General features: G+C 39.3%; 1 protein-coding gene across 1 annotated transcript in view; it reads right to left on the bottom strand.

Annotated features, from left to right (window-relative positions):
• Positions 1 to 13,429, bottom strand: part of TENM3 (teneurin transmembrane protein 3) — a 1,496,942-nt gene that overhangs the window by 914,193 nt on the left and 569,320 nt on the right. The window lies entirely within an intron of this gene.

Genomic DNA, 13,429 nt, shown 5'->3' with positions numbered 1-13,429 from the left:
CCTCACTGAGCTAGGGGCTCTAAGAGGGGCATGGACTGGAGGCTGATCTCATGACCCTGAGATCATGGCCCTAAGAACATGAGCTAAGCTGAAACAAAGAATCAGACGCTTAACCAACTGAGCCACCTGGGTGCCCCTATGTTTCTCTTCTTTAAACAACCTATTGGATTTTTAAGTCATAACCTTCATATGTGTTTTAAATGTTTTGTTTTGCTGTCAGTTTGTTTTGTTGTGTGTGTTACTGTGCTTGATTCTTAATTGCTATTATTATGATACCCATGCGTCCACAAGCCCAGCATCTGAACGCCAGAGAAACTGGCATTCAGAGTAAAGAGAGAGTGGCCTGTTAAAGCCTGGACACTGTCTCTCAGAATCTTCTCTACGTGATGCTTTTGAAAACATATACAAAAGTGGTCTTTCAAAGAGATGTTTTGTTTTTTTGACTTGACTCTCTGTAAGTATAAATTACCAGCAGAACTAATTTTGACCATGTAAGCTCTGGAGCAGCATCAGGTAGATATAAATAAGGAGTTAAAGTTTTCCTAGAGTTAAAAGCAGCATTGGAAAAAATGAATAAAATAATATTTTATTCATGTTAGTTTACATCCTTAGAACAGTAACTGGAAATTCCCTAGTTATTCTCTAGGATATTGAAAAAAGAAGTTAGTGTTTCTATAGTTTTCATCATATCTCAAAGCTTAGTAAACGCCACCAGCTCTACGGAGAAATTTTCAGGACACTTTAATTTAGCCAAACTGGTTGGTGTGATTTATGTCATTTTGACCCAGACCTCTTAGTTCCTATTGGCTAGAATTAACAGAAAGAAAGAAACAAAAACGGGGTTCACTCCAGTGAGACACATTATTTTTAAGGGAAGAGAAATCAACCATCATCAACAAACAATATTTGTCCTGAGCATTAAACATTCATGCTTAACCACCCTCTATCTAGTTTTCTACAAGTAATTCGCAGCCCACATATTTAAGACAATGAAATCCACAGTATTCTGTAGGCCAACTTAACTCATAACTCATTTTCTTGACTTTGAAAGTACTTTCAGAACTTTTGCATAAATTTATTCCCAAAGAACTTTTTGGCCAAAATGTTGGAACTAGTGTATCTAGAAAGATAGAGCCTTAATTATCACTTCTGTGGGGCATAATTGAGAAGCACTATATAATGCATTTTTTTCCATGCTATCTGAAACAGGTATATAAAACAAATATAACAGTGAATGTGTGTGAAATAGTCACAAGATACATAAATAAGAACAATTACAAATAAAGGTATTCCACTCTTGGGGTAGAAAAATAGCCTGTCAAGCGATTCTTTCAATTTTGAAGGCTGTTATCTCTAAAATATTCTGTGGTGCATATTCATATAGTTATAGGGAAGGACATTTGGTTTGGCAGACAAATTACTTGAGTCAAAATAATCCAACCTACTCCAAATTCCTAACTGCTTGCTGCATATCCCCATATGGTGCTTCTGCCAGTCTTCCAAAATCAAGTCATCCAAATTTGGATACATTTTCTTCCTCTCTTTCCTCATAACTCATCCTTTCTCTCCCAGTCTCTCTATGTATTGATAATTCCATCTAGTCACCCAAACCGGAAAAGCGGAAAGCCTACCTCATCTTCCCGCCTTCTGTAATTCCAACCCCATGGGACCACTTGCTTGCCCCTGAACATCCTAGGTTCCTGGCTTTGTGTATGCTGTTCTTTAACCCGAGAATTTTCCAAAAACATTTTACTAGAAGAAAGGCTGCTCGTCCTTCAAATCTTACTTCCAGAGCCACTGACCCTGCGTTGGTATCTTTGAGTTTCCCAATCTAAATTCCACAATTCTGTCCCCATACTTTCATGGGCTCTTGTGAAGGTACTATAACTCTTTTTGTCTACGTCTTGTTCATTTTACATGCACACATCTCTCTCTTATGGGATCATAAGTTGCAGTGTCTAGGGGTTGGGTCTCAATGAGCTTTTGATTCCCAAAGTCTAAGTACAGGGCCTATATAAATAACATAACAGTCAACAGAAGATGTGTTGATTCTAAACCTATTATAGTGCAAACATACACTTTTTGCCCCCCTGAAATCCAGAACCTGTGAGACGTCTAATAATTTTGGATTTTTAAGATAGAGGGAGAAGGAGACTTAGATATGTTCATTATTCACTATGTGCCCGTCCCCTGATTTCATGTTTCTTTTGCCACAATCTTGCATAGCTCTTCTTGCTGGTCCCACCTCATCCTGCAGACACTGAGGATCACAGCTCAAGTCACTTGCCAAAGGGCAAGGTACCAGTACATAAACCAAGAGATTTTGAACTTGCTTCTGTTTGACTTTATTTTTTTCCATTTATTAAAAAAAAATCTTTTTTTATTTATGTGAGAGAGAGAGGATAGAGAGAGAACACAGGCAGGGGGATCAGCAGGCAGAGGGAGAAGCAGGCTTCCCGCTGAGCAGGGAGCCCGATGCAGGACTCAATCCCAGGACCCCGAGATCATGACCTGAGCCAAAGGCAGACGCCCAACTGACTAAGCCACCCAGGCGCCCCACTTCTGTTTGACTTTAAAGGGCACTGCTTTTCTACCACACTCTGCAACCGTGGATCCTGTGCTTGTTTCTTTTTATGTGAATTACCCTGTCCACAACCCCTTTCTTCCACTGAGCATGGTCAGGGGTAATGCAGTCCCTGTAATCTACTTATTTCTTCTTCATCCTTCTTTGTATCAGTTTCCTATTGTTGCCGTAACAAATCACTACCAACTTAATAGCTGAAACAACACAAATGTATTATCTTATAGTTCTGGGGGTTCAAAATCCACAATGAATTTTAAGGAGCTACAATCAAGGTGTCAGCAAGGCTGATTCCCTCTGGAAGCTCCAGGGGACATTCTGGGTTCTACAGGATAATGGCCATATCACTCTAGTCACTGCTTTGCCAATCCAGGGCCTTCTGCTGCCTTTGACCTTCCTGCCTCCCTCTTAATAAGAACCCTTCTGATTACATTGGGACCACCTGCATAATCTGGGATAATCTCCCCATTTTAAGATTCTTTAATCACAGCTGCAAAATCCCTTCCCATTAAGGTAGCGTTTGCAAATTCCTGGGATTAGCATATGGGCACCATTGGGGGTTATTCAACCTACCACACCTTTATTATTGAAATGTGTATTAGTAAAATAAGATCGTTCTTCAGTGTAGTAGCGCAGGAAGCTAACCGGTCAGCAATGGGGTTGAACCAGGAATTTCCAGCTCTGTAAGTAGCATGGTATAACTGACACACAGTTAAAGCAAAAGTGGCCAGAAACGGAGACACTTGTTTAAACAGACACCCAAATTCTGGATAATTGTGCACTATATATACCTAAGGACTACTGACTCCATAAAATTCAAAATCAATTTGATGTTACTTGTGTAGTGGCATATAAGTGGTCAAAAACCTCCATAGCCATTATGCTTTAGAAAATAAATTTGTGTTATTTAATCCATTCTGCTATGTAGTGGTGTTTTTTGAATTTAAATAAATGCCCTATGGTCAAAATCCCCCACATAAATGCTCACTTTTTCTCTAAGTACATGTATTGTGTTTCTAACGTCTCCTACTCATCTGAATGGTAAAATGGCTCTCTTTAAGTCCTTTCTTTGTTAGCTTCTTCAAGTGAACTAATCATCGGAGCCACTCATGTGATAGACTGGCAGTTAAAAGACTCAAATGTCAAGATGTTTTTATCAGTCACATCAACAGTAACTTTCAGATTGAATAGTTCTCCAGTTTATGTCAAATCGTTGGTGTGGATTTTTTTTTTCTTACCTCCTAAAATAGAAATTGCTCAGATGCTAATATAAACTACCTTGTCCAATTCTTCACCCATCTCATCTAGAATACCTTTCCTGTTAGTGAAAAAGGATAATGGGACATATTATCCGGTTGCTGATGAACGCCCATTAGCCTTGAGAAGCAAATATACCCCCTTGTGCGCATCCACTATGTGATTGTAATAGAATTCCATTCCGTGGCTTGTGGAAAAGAAGTGTTTTAGAGCCAATCTATGTGTGTTTTCAAATTTCATACCAATATACAGTCAGCTTCTGAGCTGTTCACTTGCCTGTTGGCATGTTACCCATTTTCACATGCAATTTCTTTATGAATTGAAGGGAATATGTGGGCAGACATCTAGCTGTTTAGGAAAATACATTTATATATTTTGAGCAAGTGCTTTGTTGTGGATGCAGGACAAAATATATAGCTAGACATCTCAGACCACCAGTGAGGCTTTATTTTTAAAGGTTGATTATGGAAAGTAATATTCTTCTCCATGCCTTCCAACCTAAATGCTTCCATCAGTTTTTTTCTTTACTATTTAAATATTGCTCTGCTCCATAATCAGGAATATAATGACCTATCTAAAATGCCATATGTCATCAAACTATTTGGCAGCACAAACCTATTTGAGGCCCATTATTTAGGGACAGCAGTGTATACTTGAATAAATAAACTTCATTATCTATATGCTCAAATCCATGAACAACTGTGAATGAAGAGATACAGCATATTGATTTTGCTATGGTCCTTCACTGCAATGTAGGGGGCATTACATCAGCTTACAATTTCAATGGTCTGCTGCAGTTTAGAAATAAAAAATCGTTACCTGGAAGCCTCTCAAATCTACAGAAATGTAATCAATTTTTTATCTGTGGTTAGGCAGCGGAAGTCAGTGGTGGATTTTCCGTCCTCAATGCTCTCGTCCTCTTGTTAAAATATTTAGGGAGCCCCCATGGGAAATACTATACCTAGATTGAACCTGTTTACATTAGGAAGTGAAAAATCTGCTCTTTGTATCCTGTTAGCCACAAACACATTCTTGTTTCATAGAGTCACTTTCCCTGGGCGATTCTGGGGTATAGCTCTCCTCTGGTTACTGAACACCCTTCTACTGCATGACTGAAGCCAGGGGGACTTACTACTTCACCCTTGATTATTATTTTAATTCAGCATACAATTTTACATCATGTAACCTTACCTCCCATTCCAGTGGGGACATACTAATTTGACATCAAGCAATATTCTCAATAATGGTATTTTGATGATTATGAAAGGAAAACAATGCTATGCTGAAACTTATCATAAAAGCGTTCCCAGGATTGGCAGCGTGTCTTAGGTAAGTAACTGTCACCTTTAAGAATTTATTTGTATTTGATTTTTGTTTCCTCATTTATCCACACTTATTATTAAGGATATGCTAATGTTGAAACATAGTCACAGTGATGGGAGGGTAATGGATTTACATCCTCTCTTATCCAGGAGTTTACAATTTATCTAGTAAGAGGAAAGAGACATGCTTACAAATAACTGTATTGCAGGGCAGAAAATAGCAAATGGCTTAATAGAGTTGTAAATAAAGAACCATCAGTTTTCTGGGATGGGGTATCTTCAGAAAAAGAACGGCAATCAGAGAAAGCTTCATAAAGGAGGGGCACTTGTGATGACATGACTGAGCACTGAACAGTCACCTGATGAGTACCTACACCGTGTGTCTGGCAGGGCTGGGCAAGAGGGAGTGCAGCAGGGGAGAAAAACCTTAGATAAGACTTGGCACAAAAATTAATGAATTACAAATCAGTCAATGAGGAATCACAGGGTTTGATGAGCACGTAGACCCAGGGGCCCTAATTTAAGGATCCTCTGATTATGTGGTGGTGAAGTTGGGTGTGGAGATAGCCAGAAGTAGGAGAGATTGATAGCAAAGTGGAATGAAGGATGGGTAGGACGAAGATCCACTTTGTCCCAAAACACATCTACAAAATGGCTGCCATGATCACCGTAAACACAGCTCTCCGGAACTTCGGTGAATCATGCAAGGCATGACTCAGCATAAGAATTTATGGTTCTGGAAAGCCGGACTGAAAAGGGGGAAAGTGAACTCCTCATTATTGGTCCCCAATGATCGGCCCAGCATTATATCAGGTTTTGAACATGCGCTACCTCATTTACCCTGCAATGTTCTTATTTTACAGATTGAGAAGTAAGATTTTAAAAGTTGAATGAGTTCCCTAAAATAATACTGCAGGTATGTAACGGTTACACTGGGAAAATGAGAGGGTATCTGATATTTAGGCTGGGTTATAATCTGGGGGAATCACTTACTGAAAAAGAGATGTAAAAAGATTAGACTCTACTTCCAAAGATGAAGAGCTGGATAAGCACAGGGCCAGGGCTGGCTAGAAACTAAGTGGATAATTTTACATCAGTGTAAACGTATCAGTGAAATTTGGAGAAGGGAAACGAGATGTGAGATGGTGCAAAATGCAAAATTTGCAACAATGCAAACTTCTGACTCCATATTGCTTCAGAATACAGCCCCAACTCCACCACACTCCATAGCGGAGCTCCCCCAAGCGTCTACTTCCAATGGATTATAGACGCCCAATGAGGTATCTATGGTCTCAGCTCTCAGAGTGGAGAGCGCTTGGTGGATAAAGTGTTTGTCTGTAAGGAACGATGGAACATTGAGAACACAGAACCTCTGAATAGAACATCAGAGCTCAAGCTGCTCTGGGGATTAGGACTCTCTTCCTTGAAGAGATGACCTTCCAGTTGGCATTTAGATGAAGGCAGAGGAAGCAAGGTGATGTGGGGGGGGGCGACAATGGTATGAGGGAGGGCTACAGAGGAGCCTCCCAGGCTAGGGGACTATAAGTAGAGTAAAAATCTGTGGCAAGAGGCTTCCATGGCAGGGAGGTAAAGATGGCCAGTATGATCTATACTATACCCTTGAAAGAAGAGTACAGGGGGTTGGTGGGGAGCGGGGGCTTTTGTGAAGGATGAAAGGATTTGGGTCTTTACCTTAATAGCCATGGACAGCCACTGAGTCAGTGAAGGTTTTAATGGAGGGTGGGGTTGATATGATCAGGTTTTTATTTACAGATAACTCTGTGGAAAAAGCATAAATATAGGGGGAGTCTTTCTGAGGGCCACTCTAGGTCCAGATTTAGGCTACGTGATGGCAGCATAATTAGACAGAAACATATATTTTTGAGGATACACAGGAGGCTGGATGGCGGTATATGGGACCATAAGGAAGGAACACAAATCCTTGTCTTACCCCAAAGTGCAGTTCAAATGGTCTTAATCTGTTGAACACTCTCCATGCATCTGCCTTTCCTCTGTTTGTTTCAACCTCCCTGGAATTGCTTTTCTCGGTATCTGCATCTCAGAATGGTGTCCATTCTCCAAGTCCCAGATCTACTGTCACTTCCTCCATGAAATCTTACTGAATTTGAAGTGATTCCTCCCTTCCTCTGCCCATCATGTCTATGTCAGCTTTAATGATCCACATACCTCTATTTGTATATTCTTCACATTTTCCCCTTGTATTATCATTTGTGTGTCTGTCTCCCTCCTCTGTAGTGGCAGCTAGAGCAGATCTTATATTTTAGCTATCGATGCCAAAGCCAGCAACCAGTTGCAGATGGACTGCAGCAGTATTTGATTTTTTAAAAATTTTATTTATTTATTTGAGAGAGAGGGAGAGAGAGCACAAGCAGGGGGAGAGGCAGAGGGAGAGAAAAGCAGACTCCCCACTGAGCAGGGAGCCCGATGTGGGGCTCGATCCCAGGACCCTAGGATCATAATCTGAGCCAAAGGCAGACGCTCAACCGACTGAGCCACCCAGGTGCCCCACAGTATTTGATTTTGACGCTGCTGAAACTTTTGTATTGTTTCCCAATTAATTTCACATAAAAACTTGGATTTTCGTCTTCTCTGGAGAAGAAAAAGCTCAGCCAGCAGCTGGAGTAGCCATCTGCCCTGTGATCCCCCACCTCACTATACCTTATCGTCTATTAATTTACATTACTAGCCTGGGCTGCAGGTGTTTGAATTTGGGATCCTGGCTATAAAATTCCTACTGGATTTAACCAACAACTGAGTGTTGAGTTACTTAATCCAGGACTGACTGTTTAGGTCATCTGAGGGAAAATTTGTCAAATATCACTTTAGGGTTATTATCTTCTTTTAATGGTGGTGCCTTTAACTAGAGGGAGGGGGACATGTAGACAAAATCTGATAGGACCTCTTTGTCTTTAGTCTAAACCTCAGTTTCCAGTGTAAAGAAATATAAATGTATGTGAGGAAGGAACAGAAGGCTGGATAAACTCTTGATTGAATTAGCATAGTGCTTGCTAGCTTTATAACTTTTTGGTTGTATGTGGTGAACATGAGGTAGGAGGCTGGATTCTACCTGATGGAGATTGTGTTGTAGAAAGTTTGCTACAATAGAGTTAGCATGGCTTACATACCTGGTATTTGTTTGAGTGTTGGAGTATCTTACAAGTACATACAATAACTGGTTTTAGTGATGGAAACTTGACAGTTTGGAATTCTTCCTAACACATATCTATAATGATGAAATAAGGATATATCATTCTTAATTCCTTGTGCTCCAATGTTATAAAAAGAACCTCTCTTCTAATGATATGCTCATCCAAATGATTCAGATTTAACACCATCCATTGGTGAATGAGGAAAGTAAAAATAAAACCCTCTAAAATGGAGTAATAACAGAAGGGATTAAAAATTCTTTGACATTCCTGTGTATTAAGCATCCTTTCCTGTTAAAAGATAAACTGAGGCATGTTAAACTTTTAAGCTTTTAAGAATTTGAGCAAAAATTGGCTTGAATAGGGCAGCACCAAACCATAAGTGGTTAGTGCTCCACAGATAGGACCCAGGGGGAAAGACTTTCATCACAGGGAAGATACGGAACGAAAGCAAGGAAATTATTTGATTGGCTGTAGCTTAAGTGTTTGCCTTATTTGGAAAACCCTAGTTGGCTGCTTGTGATTGATTGTCTTTAGGTTTTTATTTCTTAACCTTGAAGCATTGCAGGCTTAAGTTTTGGTTTGCCTGCTTGGGTGGTGGAGGTATTAGAATTACCTCAGTCTAATGGCCTCCTTACTTAATTAATTTAACATCTTCATGCATAAAATGGAATTTAAAGCTTATAAATCATGTTTTTGAATCTTTGGGACTCTTGGTGTTTTCTAAAAATAGAAAAGAGTTCAAATGATAAAAATAGGTAGCTAGAGCATCTGACGGCTCACAAAGGTATAAACAGATAATTAAATGTGTAATATTTAAAAAAAAAATCAACTAAGTTTGAATACCTCACTGATAATGCGGAGACCAGGGGAAAAATGCATCAAGACAGAGACTCAAGAAAAATATCAAAAGGTAAAACGTTTTTGAATTTTTGACCATGGGAAATTTGAAGTTTACTTTCAAACTCAAACCTAGTTATTCAAAATAAACCTTTCCAACTTCTGACCCGAAAGGAGATTTTTTGTTTTTCCTCCTCTCAGACTATTTCTTGGCTCTGAAAACTGATCATGATAAGAAGTATTGTGTTACAAAGAGTCTTCTGTGGACACAACAGATTTTATGGGCTAGAGGAGATTCCAGGGAGTGCAAAGTTATGGCAAAATCTTTATATCCTGTGAGGTTACATAATTCTTTCCGTAACATCCTGGCTGCAGACATTTATATAACTTGTCCAGCTTCAGCACTGTCTCAGAGTTCATCTGGAAGGAACCCAATGGCCATAATCGTACCCATTATAGCCGCTATTCTTCTCAATTGTAAGGGCACAGTGAAATCGTGGGGATGAAGCTGTGCCTTGATTGGCTGTTAAACTGCGATCAATGAAAAGTATTTGTGCCATAATTTTGCAACCACGCAAGAACAGGCCATCCTGGTGGTTAAGTCAGCATGTACATACTATCAAAACTAAAGTCACTTGGCTAACTAAACTAAATTTTCTTTAAGACAACAGGGTACAATAGACATTATATTAAAAAAAAAATCTGGGCATTTTTCTGCCTCTTGGTTAAAAAGAAATAATGGATGAACAAGGACAAAGTCCAAATATGAATGGTGACTAGTCTCTATTGTGTCATGTTATAGAGAAAACCGATGCCACTCTTCCTTTGTAATAGTAAATGAAAATGACAAAGGGAAATATAGTAAATGTTTTAGGCTTCCTGGGTCATGGATTGTCACTACTGTATATTCTTTTTCTACCCCCCCAACCCTTTAAAAAATGTAAAACCAGGCGTTCAAAAATAGACCATGGGCCAGCCACTTGGCCGTGTGCCGTCTGCAGACCCCTGATTTATATGAATGCTTACAAGTTGTGAATTTTAATAAAAGTCTCTTTTGAGCTCCTATACACCACCCGTCCCCATCCACCTGGAACAATGATCTGGAGGTTTTTAGACCAATGCCTGAGAACAGTATCCAAGGCTAACTCCACGAAGCAAGGCTAGAAAATAAATGTAGGCGATAGTACTTTTCTTCTTGAGCGTCTCTGCAGACTTTCTTGGCTTTGCAAAATATGTCACTGTTTATCTCTCTCAGTCTTGTAAAGGGTCTTAAAGAAAACAAAACAAACAAACAAAAATTGTAAAAAAAGATTTTTTCACAAAAGCCCACCAAAAAGTTGAGAACACTCCCTCCCAGACATACACAGACACATTACTTGATGACTGCTAATGACGGCATGCCCAGCCAGCCTGTCTACTATAATTACTTCGTCGTCCAAAAGAGCACTATTGGAAGGCATGCTTCATTGTAACCTTGAACTATTTCTTCTCCTCTCTCAGCTGCTTCCCAACTCACCATAACACAATTACTTGGATATCTTGCTGTTATTTTCTTTTTGGCAGAGGTTATATTCAAGAGGCTTTTTTTTTTTTTTTTTAAGTATTGTGACACTGAGTTGCCACATTCTGGATATGGCGCCTTGCCGTTAACATTCAAGGGGCGCGCTCACCTTTTATTCATAAGGATAAAAGCAACAAAAGGTAACACTTACTGAAAACCCACTATATGCTAGGTAGTGTTCTAAGTGCTTTGTATAAGTAACTCATACAGTCTTCCCAACAATCTGAAGAGGTAGATATTGCTATTATTTCCATTTTACAGAAAAGGAAGTGAGGGGTAAGGATCAATGACAGTCACTTGAATTTCTCCTTTTACACCATACTGTAGCTAAGTTATTCTCATTCACAGAAATTTCTTATTTCCCCAAAGCCCAACCCATACTCTGGTTGGGCTGGTGTTGTTAGTATGATTGTTTCCAAAGTGGTTTTGGCCATAAGTTGTTCAACTAATGATCATGGTACCGTCTACGTGGAATATAAAGATATCCTGGTTATACCGTTATAGGAGCCTGAGTTGCCAAACAGGTGGCTCCCATCTGAATCTAGTCCACACTGCTATTATTGTTGTTGTTTTTAATAACTACGTATACTTTCACAGGAAAAAAATCTTCATTTTTGGCTCTTCTTGAAGTATCAGAAGATCCTGCAATCCGGGCTTATGTTCTGGCAGAACGATAACTGGCTCCATCAGCTGCCTCTATGCTGGGCAAGTGCTTTCCAGTTTGCCTGTCTCCACAGACCACACTACTCCTTGGCATTATCTGCCTCGCTCTGAGGCTTTTGAATTTGCAACTCCTAACAGACAAGACTGCTGCTGACTTGTTCACCCATATAAAGCACATTGTGCTGTGATTCTTCTGGAAAATCTATAGACGCAGTCAAAGCATGCCATGTTAGAGACTTACATCCTAGTAGTATAATTTAATAACCTCCTCATGCTTTCCTTTGTACTCATCTATTATTATCCCAGGCATTTGCCAGCTAAGGAAGCATTTGGCAGTGTCTTAATATGCTAGACTCTTCCCATTCCTTTGCTGTTTTGAATAGGTGCGTCAGCTTTCTTATCGCTTACATGACTTAGGTAATACATGTCTGTGGATATTTTCTGGTATATTTTACGAAAGTTTCTAAAAGTAATTGTCAGAAATGATCATGCTTTGATTAAATAAATATGCTATTGAGGAGTTAGGTACACAATTTAAATATGGCATGAATAATTTGTTAGCATATCTGTCCACCTCTTTCAATAGCTTTAAATTGTAGATACATTTGCAGAAACAACATCCTATTTTGTAAATATGACAGCAATAGCTGTTTCCTGAATGTATTTGGCATTATTTTCTACATTGTTTTATGCCAGTCACATTTACTGTAAACTGCTTATTACTTTATTGCTGAAAACGGCAACGTGTATTTATTTAGCTTTTTATTTTAGAATCAGCAGGCTATCACTCACTTGATAAATCAGATCCAACCTTGAGGATTAGCCACCAGTTCCAAGATTATCTAATTGCTGCTGCTCGAAAGCTGAGAAACCAGGAATGCACTTCCACTAGTTCTCTTGAGGAATTATTGCTCCTGAGCGTGGTGGATTTGCTATTGGGAAGAGAGAGGCTTCCAATTTTTATACATAATCTATTCTACTCTACTCCATATAACTTACATATATTCTATGGCAAATAGTGCATAAGTGACTTACTAAATTTTGTTTTAGCGGGTTACCCCTGTGAAAAGACTCAGGCTGACCTTTCTTTACGCATCATAGCTTCTTCCTCCGGTTCTTCCTATTTAGAAAGGTTTTCTTTTCTTGTATTTGCAGGGATCTCCCTGGCAGCCACTGTTACATTTCTCATAAAATTAAAACTACATTTGTTAACTCACACACCATTGTTTTTATTAGCCCAGCAGAAAAGTCAATATTTCTAATTTGTTGCCTCTGGATTCATGCCAGTCTTGATGTATAATGACAGCCCAATAAGGCAACGTAATATACACTAACCCAAATCTATAAAGAAGGGAAATGAAAGTCCACATAATAATAATAAAAACAATTACTTGGGAACCAGAATGTGAAACAACAGAATTACATCAGCCTGAATGGATTTCTATTTGTGAAAAGGAATGCACCTTAAAACGTTCAGAATTCAGAAGAGAAGGTAAATGTTTATTTAAGGTTTTTTTCCTGCAAGCCCAGAAGAGTCTTTTCCCAATCACTGTGTGACTCTACCCCAGCTGTGCTGGGAGAAGCCAATATGAAGTCAGGAGAGTTGGATTCCAACTCAACCTCAGCTGTGATATGACTCAAGCTGGCTCACTTGGCTGGGCCTCAGTCTCCTCATTGATGGAATGAAGGATTGGTTAAAGAATTAGCTCTTGTACTATCAGCGCCTAAATTCTATAATTCTGATACCTAAGAGTCAAAATAAATGAAAAAAAAATACTGTATACACACTCCTATTTTAATATATGCATTAACATACTCCTTTCAAGAGAGGAAAGAAACTGGGAAAGAAAGAATAGATCGTGGTCAAGGGTGGAACAGTGAGAATTGCCGAAAAATGTAGATCCTATCATCTACTTCTATTTCCTAGGTGAACCCTAAAAGTCTCCCAGAGAACATACATAGAGACAGCTGGTTCCCAATTTACCCTCATAGTCACAGAACATAGGTGGGTCTAATGCCTCGTAGTTCTGCCTGTTAC

Source organism: Callorhinus ursinus, unplaced genomic scaffold (genome assembly GCF_003265705.2).
Source record: "Callorhinus ursinus isolate GAN/ISIS: 27379988/994484 unplaced genomic scaffold, GSC_fseal_2.0 scaffold17, whole genome shotgun sequence".
In the NCBI taxonomy this organism is placed as follows: Eukaryota; Metazoa; Chordata; class Mammalia; order Carnivora; family Otariidae; genus Callorhinus; species Callorhinus ursinus.
This window is presented reverse-complemented; position numbering and strand designations above follow the sequence as displayed.